Raw genomic sequence first — 17,204 nt, forward strand, 5'->3', positions numbered from 1 at the left:
AAATCCAAACACGCACAAAATATAAACACAGCACAAAATATAAACACAGCACAAAATATAAACATTACACCAAATATAAACATTACACCAAATATAAACACTACACCAAATATAAACACGACACCAAATATAAACACAGACCAAATATAAACACAGCACAAAATATAAACACAGCACAAAATATAAACACAGCACAAAATATAAACACAGCACAAAATATAAACACAGCACAAAATATAAACACAGCACAAAATATAAACACAGCACAAAATATAAACACAGCACAAAATATAAACACAGCACAAAATATAAACACAGACCAAATATAAACACGACACCAAATATAAACACAGACCAAATATAAACACAGCACAAAATATAAACACAGCACAAAATATAAACACGACACCAAATATAAACATTACACCAAATATAAACACTACACCAAATATAAACACAGACCAAATATAAACACTACACCAAATATAAACACGTACAAAATATAAACACAGCACAAAATATAAACACAGCACAAAATATAAACACGACACCAAATATAAACACAGCACAAAATATAAACACAGCACAAAATATAAACACGACACCAAATATAAACACGACACCAAATATAAACACAGACCAAATATAAACACTACACCAAATATAAACACAGCACAAAATATAAACACTACACCAAATATAAACACAGCACAAAATATAAACACAGCACAAAATATAAACACAAACCAAATATAAACACAGCACAAAATATAAACACAGACCAAATATAAACCCGACACCAAATATAAACACAGACCAAATATAAACACTACACCAAATATAAACACGACACCAAATATAAACCCGACACCAAATATAAACACAGACCAAATATAAACACAGCACAAAATATAAACACAAACCAAATATAAACACAGACCAAATATAAACACGCACAAAATATAAACACAGCACAAAATATAAACACAGCACAAAATATAAACACGACACCAAATATAAACACAGCACAAAATATAAACACAGAACAAAATATAAACACAGACCAAATATAAACACAGCACAAAATATAAACACAAACCAAATATAAACACAGCACAAAATATAAACACAGACCAAATATAAACACTACACCAAATATAAACACGCACAAAATATAAACACAGCACAAAATATAAACACAGCACAAAATATAAACACGACACCAAATATAAACACAGCACAAAATATAAACACTACACCAAATATAAACACTACACCAAATATAAACCCTACACCAGATATAAACGCAGACCAAATATAAACAAAGACCAGATATAAACACTACACCAAATATAAACACAGACCAAATATAAACACTACACCAAATATAAACACAGACCAGACATAAACACTACACCAAATATAAACACAGACCAAATATAAACACAGCACAAAATATAAACACAGCACAAAATATAAACACGACACCAAATATAAACACTACACCAAATATAAACACTACACCAAATATAAACACAGACCAAATATAAACACTACACCAAATATAAACACAGCACAAAATATAAACACAGCACAAAATATAAACACGACACCAAATATAAACACAGCACAAAATATAAACACAGCACAAAATATAAACACGACACCAAATATAAACACGACACCAAATATAAACACAGACCAAATATAAACACTACACCAAATATAAACACAGCACAAAATATAAACACTACACCAAATATAAACACAGCACAAAATATAAACACAGCACAAAATATAAACACAAACCAAATATAAACACAGCACAAAATATAAACACAGACCAAATATAAACCCGACACCAAATATAAACACAGACCAAATATAAACACTACACCAAATATAAACACGACACCAAATATAAACCCGACACCAAATATAAACACAGACCAAATATAAACACAGCACAAAATATAAACACAAACCAAATATAAACACAGACCAAATATAAACACGCACAAAATATAAACACAGCACAAAATATAAACACAGCACAAAATATAAACACGACACCAAATATAAACACAGCACAAAATATAAACACAGAACAAAATATAAACACAGACCAAATATAAACACAGCACAAAATATAAACACAAACCAAATATAAACACAGCACAAAATATAAACACAGACCAAATATAAACACTACACCAAATATAAACACGCACAAAATATAAACACAGCACAAAATATAAACACAGCACAAAATATAAACACGACACCAAATATAAACACAGCACAAAATATAAACACTACACCAAATATAAACACTACACCAAATATAAACCCTACACCAGATATAAACGCAGACCAAATATAAACAAAGACCAGATATAAACACTACACCAAATATAAACACAGACCAAATATAAACACTACACCAAATATAAACACAGACCAGACATAAACACTACACCAAATATAAACACAGCACCAAATATAAACGCAGCATCAAATATAAACGCAGCATCAAATATAAACACAGACCAAATATAAACACAGCACCAAATATAAACACAACACCAAATATAAACCCTACACCAGATATAAACGCAGACCAAATATAAACAAAGACCAGATATAAACACTACACCAAATATAAACACAGACCAAATATAAACACTACACCAAATATAAACACAGACCAGACATAAACACTACACCAAATATAAACACTACACCAAATATAAACACAGACCAAATATAAACACAGACCAAATATAAACACAGCACCAAATATAAACCCGACACCAAATATAAACACAGACCAAATATAAACACAGCACAAAATATAAACACAAACCAAATATAAACACAGACCAAATATAAACACAGCACCAAATATAAACGCAGCATCAAATATAAACACAAACCAAATACAAACACAGCATCAAATATAAACACAGACCAAATATAAACACAGCACAAAATATAAACACAAACCAAATATAAACACAGACCAAATATAAACACAGCACCAAATATAAACACAGCACCAAATATAAACGCAGCATCAAATATAAACACAAACCAAATATAAACACAGCACCAAATATTTACTACCGATGAAGGGAAGGTGTGAACGTTTCAAGTACTGTAGTACTGAACAAAGTATTGATAGTATTGTACTGAAGTACTTCACCAATCGAATTCCTTAAATTTATGCAACAAGCTCTCTGATTGGCAGAGCCAAGTCTAGATCGATTGTGGGTGGAGCCAGGTGAAAAAATACTGTGCAGACATCGGCATTTTACAAACACTCGACTGTCGCGAGAGGTTAATTGGAAGAGTCCAAGTCACAGGTGGCTTCAGATCAGACCTAATTGGGTTGTCCCATTTTTTTCGTTCTACACCCAATGCTACCTTGCTTTTCCATCGATGGTACAACGAGAAAACGAAAGTTACTCAGTACTAAACTAATTTACGTACAAAATATATATCAACAGGTTAGATCACTGGGATCGGAGAATTCATAACATCTTAACAGTGAATATAGTCATATAGTCATTCTGTACTAGTTTTATTTATTTATTTATTTTTTTGAAAGGGGGTGGGGGGGGGGAGGGGGGAGGGTTGGCTCAAAATATTTCGGTTTAAGCCCAAGCTCTATTATATGTAACACAGAATTACGAATTACCTGGGACCTCCTGATATATGCCGATAATTCATATTGCATTAAAAAATAAAGGAATTCTGTGGTCCCATATATTTTTTATTTTATTTTTTATCTTTCCATCGAAAATTATACATATCCGCAACATGTGAAAAAACTTTTGAAGTTGGCTGGGCGGAATATCTAGAGCATTTACTACTGCAAGTTCCAGAAATTCTGACACAAGTCGGGTATTTGCCCGAAGCCTCTGTCTCATGACACTGAATACATATTCAGTTACGTTGTATTCTGGGGAATAAGGCGGCTGAAAAACCAGGGACACGCTATATTCTTTCAGCATATTTCTTAAAATGCGCTCTCCCTGTCTATGGTGATGGAATCCACAATTATCCATCACAACCACATCGCCTTGTACAAAAACAGGATTCCCCATATCGTTCGTATCGGACATAATTTCGTCGAAGAAAATTTTGCGTAGTGTTGCCGTCGTCGGACATTTTTCCAGCGATTACTTAGTAATTGTTATGTAACTGATAGTGTACAATAACTCCGCCTACCGGAACAAATTGGGTGTCAGATCAACTATTCAGGTTGTCTAAACTCCGCCCCCGACCAATCACAGAGGTCGTTGTATACTTGACTCGATTATTTGAATACTTCAATACAATAGTATCAATACTTTGTTCAATACTATAGTAAGTGTGTCGTTCACACCTTCCCTTCATCGGTAGTAACATAGGTTCTCAGCTGTCCTTATGCTTCATGTCGGATGTGCATTAGCTCGTGCTGGCCCGGATATTCTATAAGAGGTTTAGGTAAAGTTCTCTCATCACGGTCTTGAGTAGCGTAAAATATTGATGTTTTAAGAAACTGGTTGGTACATCTGGTTGTCTTTCCGGACATAGACGTTCTAGATTTGACAAATCTGACCCGGCCATGTGTAAAATGTTTCATCAAAACAGAGAAAGTGTTACAAAAGTTTATAAAATTGTCGTGTTGTCTCTATAACTACTTCATATATGGTCTAAACGGCATAACTCTTTTCCGGATATTTGAAATTTATTATATTTTCTCATTATTAGTTTGTCCTCCGGGAAATTCGTTCCGCTTATTAGTTTTTTTAGGAGGGAAGTGGTGTCGAATTATGTCTAGCCTTTTATTATAAGTTATGTCGCTGGTAGGTCGACTGATTCTATATATAACGTGACGTTATCGTACTGACTGTGACCTGTAGAAGGTCTCTAGTCGTGAAACCCTGTAACATTGTTGGTCTCCTGAGCGACGGTCTTATTACAGTCATGTAGGTGGTTGTCGGGATAGTGTCAGTTTCCAGTTACACAGCACAAATACACGATAAACACGGGTAAAACAGGTGGGAGAACAACACCGATAAAACAGGTGGGAGTACAAAACAGGTTAAACAGGCGGGAGTACAAAACAGGTTAAACAACACAGGTAAAACAGGTGGTAGAACAACGCGGGTAAAACAGGTGGGAGAACAACACAGGTAAAACAGTTAGGAGACAAAACAGGTAAAACAGGTGGGAGATTAACACGGGTAAACAGGTGGGAGAACAACACAGGTAAATCAGGTGGGAGAACAACACAGGTAAAACAGTTATGAGAACAACACAGGTAAAACAGGTGGGAGAACAACACAGGTAAAACAGTTAGGAGAACAACACAGGTAAAACAGGTGGGAGAACAACACAGGTAAATCAGGTGGGAGAACAACACAGGTAAAACAGTTATGAGAACAACACAGGTAAAACAGGTGGGAGAACAACACAGGTAAAACAGGTGGGAGAACAACACAGGTAAAACAGTTAGGAGACAAAACAGGTAAAACAGTTAGGAGACAAAACAGGTAAAACAGGTGGGAGATTAACACGGGTAAACAGGTGGGAGAACAACACAGGTAAAACAGGTGGGAGAACAACACAGGTAATACAGTTAGGAGAACAACACAGGTAAAACAGTTAGGAGACAAAACAGGTAAAACAGGTGGGAGAACAACACAGGTTAAATAGGTGGGAGAACAACACAGGTTAAACAACACAGGTAAAACAGGTGGGAAAACAACACAGGTAAAACAGGTGGGAGAACAACACAGGTAAACAGGTGGGAGAACAACACAGGTTAAATAGGTGGGAGAACAACACAGGTAAAACAGGAGGGAGAACAACACAGGTAAAACAGGTGGGAGAACAACACGGGTAAAACAGTTAGGAGAGAAAACAGGTAAAACAGGTGGGAAAACAACACGGATAGAACAGTTGGTAGAACAACACAGGAAAAACACTTGGGAGAACAAAACAGGTCAAACAGGTTGGAGAACAACACAGGTAAACAGGTGGGAGAACAACACAGGTAGAACAACACAGTCGTTAAACAGGTGGGAGAACAACACAGGTAGAACAGTTGGTAGAACAACACAGGTAAAACAGGTGGGAGAACAACACAGGTCAAACAGGTGGGAGAACAACACAGGTAAACAGGTGGGAGAACAACACAGGTAAAACAGGTGGGAGAGCAACACAGGTAAACAGGTGAGAGAACAACACAGGTAAAACAGGTGGGAGAGCAACACAGGTAAACAGGTGGGAGAACAACACAGGTAAAACAGGTGGGAGAACAACACGGGTTGAATAGATGGGAGAACAACAGAGGTAAAACAGGTGGGAGAACAACACGGACAGAACTGTTAGGAGAACAACACAGGTAAATTAGTTAGGAGACAAAACAGGTAAAACAGGTGTGAGAACAACACAGGTAAACAGGTGTGAGAACAACACAGGTTAAACAGTTAGGAGAACAACACAGGTTAAATAGGTGGGAGAGCAACACAGGTAAACAGGTGGGAGAACAACACAGGTTAAATAGGTGGGAGAACAACACAGGTAAAACAGGTGGGAGAACAACACAGGTTAAACAGGTGGAAGAACAACACAGGTTAAATAGGTGGGAGAACAACACAGGTAAAACAGGTGGGAGAGCAACACAGGTAAACAGGTGGGAGAACAACACAGGTAAAACAGGTGGGAGAACAACACAGGTTAGATAGGTGGGAGAACAACACAGGTAAAACAGGTGGGAGAACAACACAGGTAAAATAGGTGGGAGAACAACACGGGTAAAACAGTTAGGAGAGAAAACAGGTAAAACAGGTGGGAAAACAACACGGATAGAACAGTTGGTAGAACAACACAGGTAAAACAGGTGGGAGAACAAAACAGGTCAAACAGGTTGGAGAACAACACAGGTAAACAGGTGGGAGAACAACACAGGTAGAACAGGTGGGAGAGCAACACAGGTAAACAGGTGGGAGAACAACACGGATAGAACAGTTGGTAGAACAACACAGGTAAAACAGGTGGGAGAACAAAACAGGTCAAACAGGTGGGAGAACAACACAGGTAAACAGGTGGGAGAACAACACAGGTAAAACAGGTGGGAGAGCAACACAGGTAAACAGGTGAGAGAACAACACAGGTTAAATAGGTGGGAGAACAACACAGGTAAAACAGGTGGGAGAACAACACAGGTAAAACAGGTGGGAGAACAACACAGGTAAAACAGGTGGGAGAACAATACGGGTTAAATAGATGGGAGAACAACAGAGGTAAAACAGGTAGGAGAACAACACGGATAGAACTGTTAGGAGAACAACACAGGTAAAACAGTTAGGAGACAAAACAGGTAAAACAGGTGTGAGAACAACACAGGTAAACAGGTGTGAGAACAACACAGGTTAAACAGTTAGGAGAACAACACAGGTTACATAGGTGGGAGAGCAACACAGGTAAACAGGTGGGAGAACAACACAGGTTAAATAGGTGGGAGAACAACACAGGTAAAACAGGTGGGAGAACAACACAGGTTAAACAGGTGGGAGAACAACACAGGTTAAATAGGTGTGAGAACAACACAGGTAAAACAGGTGGGAGAGCAACACAGGTAAACAGGTGGGAGAACAACACAGGTAAAACAGGTGGGAGAACAACACAGGTTAGATAGGTGGGAGAACAACACAGGTAAAACAGGTGGGAGAACAACACAGGTAAAACAGGTGGGAGAACTACACAGGTTAAATAGGTGGGAGAACAACACGGATAGAACAGTTAGGAGAACAACACAGGTAAAACAGTTAGGAGACAAAACAGGTAAAACAGGTGGGAGAACAACACAGGTAAACAGGTGGGAGAACAACACAGGTTAAATAGGTGGGAGAACAACACAGGTAAAACAGGTGGGAGAACAACACAGGTTAAACAGGTGGGAGAACAACACAGGTTAAATAGGTGGGAGAACAACACAGGTAAAACAGGTGGGAGAGCAACACAGGTAAACAGGTGGGAGAGCAACACAGGTAAAACAGGTGGGAGAACAACACAGGTTAGATAGGTGGGAGAACAACACAGGTAAAACAGGTGGGAGAACAACACAGGTAAAACAGGTGGGAGAACTACACAGGTTAAATAGGCGGGAGAACAACACGGATAGAACAGTTAGGAGAACAACACAGGTAAAACAGTTATGAGAACAACACAGGTAAAACAGGTGGGAGAACAACACAGGTAAACAGGTGGGAGAACAACACAGGTTAAAGAGGTGGGAGAACAACACAGGTAAAACAGGTGGGAGAACAACACAGGTAAAACAGGTGGGAGAACAACACAGGTAAAACAGGTGGGAGAACAACACGGGTTAAATAGATGGGAGAACAACAGAGGTAAAACAGGTGGGAGAACAACACGGATAGAACAGTTAGGAGAACAACACAGGTAAAACAGTTAGGAGACAAAACAGGTAAAACAGGTGTGAGAACAACACAGGTAAACAGGTGTGAGAACAACACAGGTTAAACAGTTAGGAGAACAACACAGGTTAAATAGGTGGGAGAGCAACACAGGTAAACAGGTGGGAGAACAACACAGGTTAAATAGGTGAGAGAACAACACAGGTAAAACAGGTGGGAGAACAACACAGGTTAAACAGGTGGGAGAACAACACAGGTTAAATAGGTGGGAGAACAACACAGGTAAAACAGGTGGGAGAACTACACAGGTTAAATAGGTGGGAGAACAACACGGATAGAACAGTTAGGAGAACAACACAGGTAAAACAGTTAGGAGACAAAACAGGTAAAACAGGTGGGAGAACAACACAGGTAAAACAGGTGGGAGAACTACACAGGTAAAACAGGTGGGAGAACAACACAGGTTAAACAGGTGGGAGAACAACACAGGTTAAATAGGTGGGAGAACAACACAGGTAAAACAGGTGGGAGAACTACACAGGTTAAATAGGTGGGAGAACAACACGGATAGAACAGTTAGGAGAACAACACAGGTAAAACAGTTAGGAGACAAAACAGGTAAAACAGGTGGGAGAACAACACAGGTAAAACAGGTGGGAGAACTACACAGGTAAAACAGGTGGGAGAACTACACAGGTAAAACAGTTGAGAGAACAAAATAGGTAAAACTGTAACACAGTAACTACTATCAAAACATTACAGCACTCAAGTTAAACTTTATCAGGTGAAAAGTGTGAGACGGGAGGAAGTCACATGTATCGGAGAACAATAGTTTAAAATCAAAGCAATGTTTAGTAGTAAACATGACATTATTGACCGTTCTGTCTCAGTTTAGTAAATTGTTCTCGTCTATTTAATTTCCATGAAGGAAAACAGTTTTTTTTCCCACAAACAATTACATACATATACTTAGTTGTCACATTCTACCACACAGACCTGTTACTATATAAAATCAGCGATTACATGTGATTTCGGAGTAAATGGAACTCTGTGTTTCATTTTACTTAATCTTATCCTTAAAATCGTCCATGAGCTCCGAATAAAAATTATTTGAATGTATTTTCATCAAGTTATTTGTATTAAGTTTAACCAAGTCAAACCACCGTACAATATCCCCCCGTCTGTAACTGTGAACAATTGTAGCCTACAGACATATAATCGTTACACTATTGTAAGCACGTAAGTGGTTCACAATATTAATTCAAAGTCAGACCCTCCGACAAAAGTTTCGGGAATACTATACTTTAAATGAGATTTTCATGTAAATAGTTAAAACAGGTGTTCTATAGCAATGTTTCAAAAAAACGATATTCTTACACAAACATACATCACAGTTAAATATATATATATATTTATAACGAAATGGACAGGATAACAGCTTTTTGTGTTATATTGCCCCGTGTCTTCATTTCCAATCACTTCAAAAATGATAAAGCTAACAAGGCATTAAGAAGCTTGGTTCAGATAAATATTGATAAATTTGAAAGTCAAACACAGAACTGCAGGCCCTAGAAGCTTGGTTCAGATAAATATTGATACATTTAAGAGTCAAACACAGAACCAAAGGCCTAAGATACTTGGTTCAGATATATGTAGGTAAACTTGAGAGTCTAACACAGGCCTGAGATACTTGGTTCAGATATATGTAGGTAAACTTGAGAGTCTAACACAGGCCTGAGATACTTTGTTCAGATATGTGTAGGTAAACTTGAAGCTTCCACAATAATGTGAGACGAGTTTGATGACGTCATCCAATGATGACATAATGACACCACATGGAATGATGACGCGAAACTATGGTAGTAGTGACATATTGCGTGCTTACTGCTTTCCTACACCATGTGAGACTAATCGAATCAGTTAGTCATTTGGAGGTGAAACACTGGATAATTATTTCACCCTACCAGGCTTGCCCTATAAAGTATGTAGTATTGTTGTCCCGACGCTTCGCATCGTCTGCGTGACGTCACAGATACGAAAGCGTAGTTTCATTGTTGACGTGATTGAATGGCTTTTGTAACGTCATACCATTGTTCTGAGAAGGGATTTCTCCAACGTTGAGACAAAGAGGAAAACTGAATAGTGTCTTCACTAATAAGAAATATTATTTCGCACTCGTGAAAGATACAAAAAGATACTGGAAACACGAGTGAATATACTTGTTAGAACTAAAGTCACTCTTAAATATTCTATATGTTTTATTTTCAAAAGCAAAATAACCAAATTACTGTCATATTAAGACCAGTAAAAAAAGGAGGAAGATGACCAGGCTTTCGTGAAAACTATTCACTCATTAAAACTTTGCAGTACGCGACAAAATGTAGTCCGTTTTTTCATCATTGAAATATGTAAACACAAATATAAATTTCAATGTAAATTTATTTCTATATTCACATAGGAAATGTTACTTATCCATGTCAGTTACAGACAAAATTTGCTGTAAAACATTAAGCGAGAGTTTAACCTGTTACAAGTTATTAAGCAGCTAATTATATGGCGTCAACCTGTCGCTGTTCTAACGTAATAGTCGGTTGGGGATTGGGTTTGATGTTTAATGATATAATCTATGTTGCAGTTGTTTGCTGACTTTCATAGAAATGAACGTCATGTTACTAGTAAACAACCTCTTCAGGTTTCGGATTTTGTTTTTTGTCTTGTTTTTTGTCTTGTTTTTTGTTTTGTATCATGCTTTGTAATTTGTCAGTATTACAAGATGATTTGCGTTCTCTCATTTCATTGGCATAAGTCTGCAAAAGTATTTTTTTTTCAAGAAAAAAAAAAAAATATTATAATAATAAAAAACCAAAGAAATATTTCTGTGGCGAAAATAATAAAAGGAAATTTCACATCGGTAAAACCGCAGATATAGTTTAAACATATTTATTGCCTAAAGATAGACAAAAGATTAGGTAAAAGTTATTGCAACTTATCAACGCCTTCTCCCAATATACAATATATATACAGATATACCTTGAATACGAGAAATAGTTATGTCACTCGTAGGAAAAAAATCAGGAAAACCTTGTGAAATTAGAGAGAAAATGATATGTATCCATTTCGAAACTATGTAGATACACACAGATCCTAAATATTTGCGTCGCACACCCTGAAAAACAACTACGTCATAATTTCTGTTTCAGAAAAGTTAAAAATAACTGCCTGTTATATTGTTAACAGTAAGCTTTAAACTGTCGTAATAATATGTTGCCTTCGTAAACGCGTATATATTTACAAACGACAGACTGTCTTTCAATAATTACATTTAAATCTAAGTAACATGATTTCTTAGACTACAGAAAAAGCATTCAAGCATGCAATGTGTGTTTTTTTGTTTTGTTATTGTTATCAGACATTGTGGCTTCAGACAACCGTGATTTGCTAGGATTTTTCCATGAGAAACAACACGGATGAATACTCTCCTTCAGGAAATAAAATAAAAAAAGCTCGCGGAATAGGCAATAAGTATAGAGATTAAGAATGTCAAATGAAGGTCCACACGTTTGGCTTTGTCTTTGTGTCCCTGGGCAGGATTACTAATCCAATTTGATCTGTTTAGCATGTGGTTTGTCTTCCACATGGTATTCTTGGAGGTAGCTACCTGCTACTTAAATAACACTGGGGGTCGGGTGGCGCAGTGGTTACGGACTCGCCTTTCACCTAGCCGTCAGTGGTTCTGATTTTCCCCGGGAGACCCCTCGCGCACTTACATGCGGGCCAACGAGAGTAATTTGTTTAAGTTAAAATAACGTGTTTCGCAATTATTGTAAAATAAACAAATATTATATAAATAAATCCGACAAGGCAGTATTAAGATTGACATGCGAATGGCCCACTTGAAAAAAACTGAGCGGTTCCGAATAGTAACCAAGAGTCCATTTACAAGACTTTCATTTTCAAATTCGTAACACGTCTTAAAACATTTTGCAAAGGTCATATTTGACAAGTGGGCATTCATAAGGAACGAGTTAAAGAGCCTGTTTATCACATCCTTAATTAGACATTTACAACTGTATAAGGGAATATTAAAGAAGGTTCGTTATTACACGTATTCGGTAAATAGTGGATGCTTCTTTCCTCGACCAGGAAAAAGTCTTTTATATGTCAGCATCTAGATCCTTAGCAGGGGCATGATAGTTTCTGAGATGTTTTTGCATGTTAGTATTCATGTCATCATAGCCGCTAATTTTTCAGCACTTTTAATGCATGTTAAGTTATCCAATAGCCCAAATCTGAAAACATAGTAATATAAATATACCATGAAGGAATATATATAGTCCAACCTCAATATGTCAAAGTCGACGGGGTCATAGGAAAAAATTCGAGTTATACTAGTATTCGATTTAAGTGAGTTTGATGTGAGCGTAGTTGGGACCGACGAAATACTTCGAATTAAACGTGGTCTTCGAGAGTTATCCGAGTTCGAGATAACAAGTTTGTATATATAATGATTTACAACATTTTGACTTGTTACTTGTTCCAGTTTTATTATTATGAGTGATCTAACCAGTTTTTAATATGTTTGGTATACATAGCCAGTGCAAACTATTTATTTTTTATAGACACTAGAACGAAGTCGAAAAGCTTGTTTTTAACGATATCCGTACACTGCCCACATAGGCAGAAAAAGGCGTTGAAATGACGCAGATCAAATTTCTTTCATTGTCCTACGAATGCCATTCTCGTGACGATAAATATTCATCATCAACGTCTTTGTGCAGAGTCGTCTTGCAGCTGTGTTTAGATTGTACTTTTTAAAAATAACAATACTGGCCGGATATGTAAGTGAATATCACTTAGCCCATGTCGATGAGAAATATTGAATTTCTTGATTTTTGGAAATTTAGGTATTGATTTATAGACTTAATAATTGACTGTGTTGTTAAACGAAACGTAAAACATCCTTTACAATTGCTCATTAACGTTCATTTAATCATTTGTATACCTTTTGAATGATGAAAGGGGCGTATTTCTTTTCTGATCAATCGGAATGAAGTTCGCGATCTATTTATTAAAAGACGCTTGAATTTGCAAGCGAGATTCGAAAAACGCCATACGTGCATTACATAATATAAAAAGATTTATTGCGTAGAAAGTAAATACATGGATAAAAACATGATTTAAAGTGAAGTACAAATACAAGGGCATTTCAACACACTGTAGGAAAAAGTTTTTACCTCTGTGAACAGAACTGAATAAGAAAGAGTAAAATGTTCTAGTGTTGGTGTAGTCCTTATATTACAGATAAATGTTGTCCTGGTACAGGAAGACATCACAGGACAGAAGGACAAGCATTAATGATTTGGAATCTGTCCAGGACTAAATCTATATTATTCTCAAACAAAATGTAGTGTAGCTTACATAAACACAATAGGAATGTTGTTAAATAACACACAGGTATATACGAATCACGATTTCTTAATAGCTGTACACTGCCTTTTATTACACACACACACACCCTCACACACACAGCCGCACACACACACACACACACACACACACACACACACACACACACACACACAAAATATATATACATTTATCACTGAGTTCTGTGTACGTTTAACTAAGTTTAGGTAATTGTAAGTTCCATTTAATCGAGGTATGTCCAAATATACCAGTTCTTTTTAAAACACGGGATGTCGTTTTTGACAAAAGGGTTGATAAAAATGCATATTTTGTTTGACACAAGTTATATGGGTCTTGATTATGACATAAATTGTCAAATCTTTTCCTTTTCGGTTTGAGCAGAGCGATTCAATGCTAGAACATATTGTTGTAGGAATGACGCGGGCTTGCATTCCACAATTGGTCTTACAACCCGTACAGCGAATTTTAAATTTCCCAACGCTCATCGAAACATTCACAAAGAAGTTTAACAATAATAAACCATTTTCAAGTTAGATTTACACGTAATCGTAAGTACTCATACAAATAAAGAAGTATATTTCAGAAAGTAAAAATATAAGATACCTACCTGCTGTGTCATAGTGCTGGTGGTGGGTGTCTCTTATAAAGCGTTGTCTTTCGTAGTTGTTGTTTGTCCAGTAATACTATCTACTGTGTTGTGTTTTTCTAATTATGAATACTTTACAAGTCATGCCTCACTGCTAAGGTAGCTACCCTTTCTTATCAGCCCGTGAATAATATCTTGAGGTGGTTTCATATATCACAATAGAATATTCTAGGACACTTGACATATATATTCGTTAAAAAATATCAGGTATGGTTTAACAGACTGTGAAGTCGAACCTTTCAAAGACTTGTATAGCTATATATAGATATACCTATGCTATATGTAAATTAACAAGACAAATACACATTTCTGACGAGTGACCGACCTTGTAAAAATCATATTTTTCAAATAAGTTGTAAAATCTTTCGGAATAAAATTGAAATTGAAAAAAAAAGACCGGTTGAGGCCTAAAGCCTATACAAACCACGCCCACCCGCTCTTTTAACAAATATCTAACTATGTGTGCGTATTTTTCGAAAAAAAAAAATAGAAGATGAGTATCATTTTATAATGGAGTGGACACAAGGTCAAAGTGTTACACAACTTTTATTATGTATGTCAAAACAGTATTAAATATATCATGTTAAGCACATCTACAGATCAGAACAAGGCTAGGTAGCGGGATCATTTAACATTTAGACAAATGAAAGAAGAAGCGATAGTTTACAGGACTAATTGATAATAAAGTATCCCTGGACTCTTCTTTAAATATCAAATTAATACTTCAAAAGTAAAGAAAACAGTAAGATAGTTTAAACAATATTTTATTTAATATTTAACAATTTAACACATATATATGATATTGATGGGATAGGAAAATAAACTTAGAGCTGATATCAATCCCTTCTCCATAGCACGAGCTTTCGAAATTTATCTGTACTTTGTACCTGTTTGTCCACTGTGCTCTAGAAACTACAGCATATCCGTATTTCAGTTCTAGTCATAGATAACGTACAGTACTCGTAATAGCAATTGCAAACACAGAAATTTGTTGTACCGTAACTAATGTGTCATTGTTAATGATTACCAGCTCTACATACATTGTACTCTAAGCGATTGCATTACAAAGCCTGACCTTGTCTTTAATGACTAAGTGGGTAAACACGTATTCCGGTTTGTGTAAACACGTTAAATGTCTACCTATGAAATTAGAACAACGACATATCAACAGAAGCGTGATCTAAGTTCCAATTCAATACAATATGGAAAAGAAAATATGTACACGGAGACTCCTTAAAACATGCAAGGAGAATAAGACCAGGTGTTCCGGAAAAGTAAACATATTCTGCTTAAGTGACAAAACTCGCAATGTAAAACTTAGTCTCGTTCCAAAATGAGAGAACAGATCGCCCTTTTAGCCTCTGGATTTCTGTTTAGTCGAGTGGTAGAGTGTCTGGCTAGAGACCGAAGAGTCACTAGTTCGAACCCCGGCGATGGAATAGTGTTTTCATTACGCCTTCCGATTACACTGCATACCGACTTATGTGGTGTGGTGGTGAACGGTGCTCTGATTCTGAAGGACATGGAACTGTCCTATACCAGTACACAAAATCCAGGACTCGGACAGGTCGACATTATCATATTTACCTTATATTTCTACACTCGGGTAGGTAGACAATATCATATTTACCTTATATTTCTGCACTCGGACAGGTAGACATTATCATATTTACCTTATATTTCTACACTCGGACAGGTAGACAATATCATATTTACCTTATATTTTTACACTCGGACAGGTAGACATTATCATATTTAACTTAAATCTCTACACTCGGACAGGTAGACATTATCATATTTACCTTATATTTCTGCACTCGGACAGGTAGACATCATATTTACCTTATATTTCTACACACGGACAGGTAGACATCATATTTACCTTATATTCCTACACTCGGACAGGCAGACATTATCATATTTACCTTATATTTCTACACACGGACAGGTAGACATTATCATATTTATCTTATATTTCCACACACGGACGGGTAGACAATATCATATTTACCTTATATTTCTACACTCGGACAGGTAGACAATATCATATTTACCTTATATTTCTGCACTCGGACAGGTAGACATTATCATATTTACCGTATATTTCTACACACGGACAGGTAGACATCATCATATTTACCTTATATTTCTACACTCGGACAGGTAGACAATATCATATTTACCTTATATTTCTACACACGGACAGGTAGACATTATCATATTTACCTTATATTTCTGCACTCGGACAGGTAGACAATATCATATTTACCTTATATTTCTGCACTCGGACAGGTAGACATTATCATATTTACCTTATATTTCTGCACTCGGACAGGTAGACAATATCATATTTACCTTATATTTCTGCACTCGGACAGGTAGACATTATCATATTTACCTTATATTTCTACACACGGACAGGTAGACAATATCATATTTACCTTATATTTCTACACACGGACAGGTAGACATTATCATATTTACCTTATATTTCTACACACGGACAGGTAGACATTATCATATTTACCTTATATTTCTGCACTCGGACAGGTAGACATTATCATGTTTACCTTATATTTCTACACACGGACAGGTAGACAATATCATATTTACCTTATATTTCTACACACGGACAGGTAGACATTATCATATTTACCGTATATTTCTACACACGGACAGGTAGACATCATCATATT

At 36.4% G+C, this 17,204-nt stretch overlaps 1 pseudogene; it reads right to left on the minus strand.

Annotated features, from left to right (window-relative positions):
* Positions 1–17,204, minus strand: part of LOC132556641 (sodium-dependent proline transporter-like) — a 50,360-nt pseudogene that overhangs the window by 20,156 nt on the left and 13,000 nt on the right.

The sequence above is a fragment of the Ylistrum balloti genome, unplaced genomic scaffold (assembly GCF_031769215.1).
Source record: "Ylistrum balloti isolate Yb309-2 unplaced genomic scaffold, AGI_CSIRO_Ybal_v1 Utg370580, whole genome shotgun sequence".
Classification (NCBI taxonomy): domain Eukaryota; kingdom Metazoa; phylum Mollusca; class Bivalvia; order Pectinida; family Pectinidae; genus Ylistrum; species Ylistrum balloti.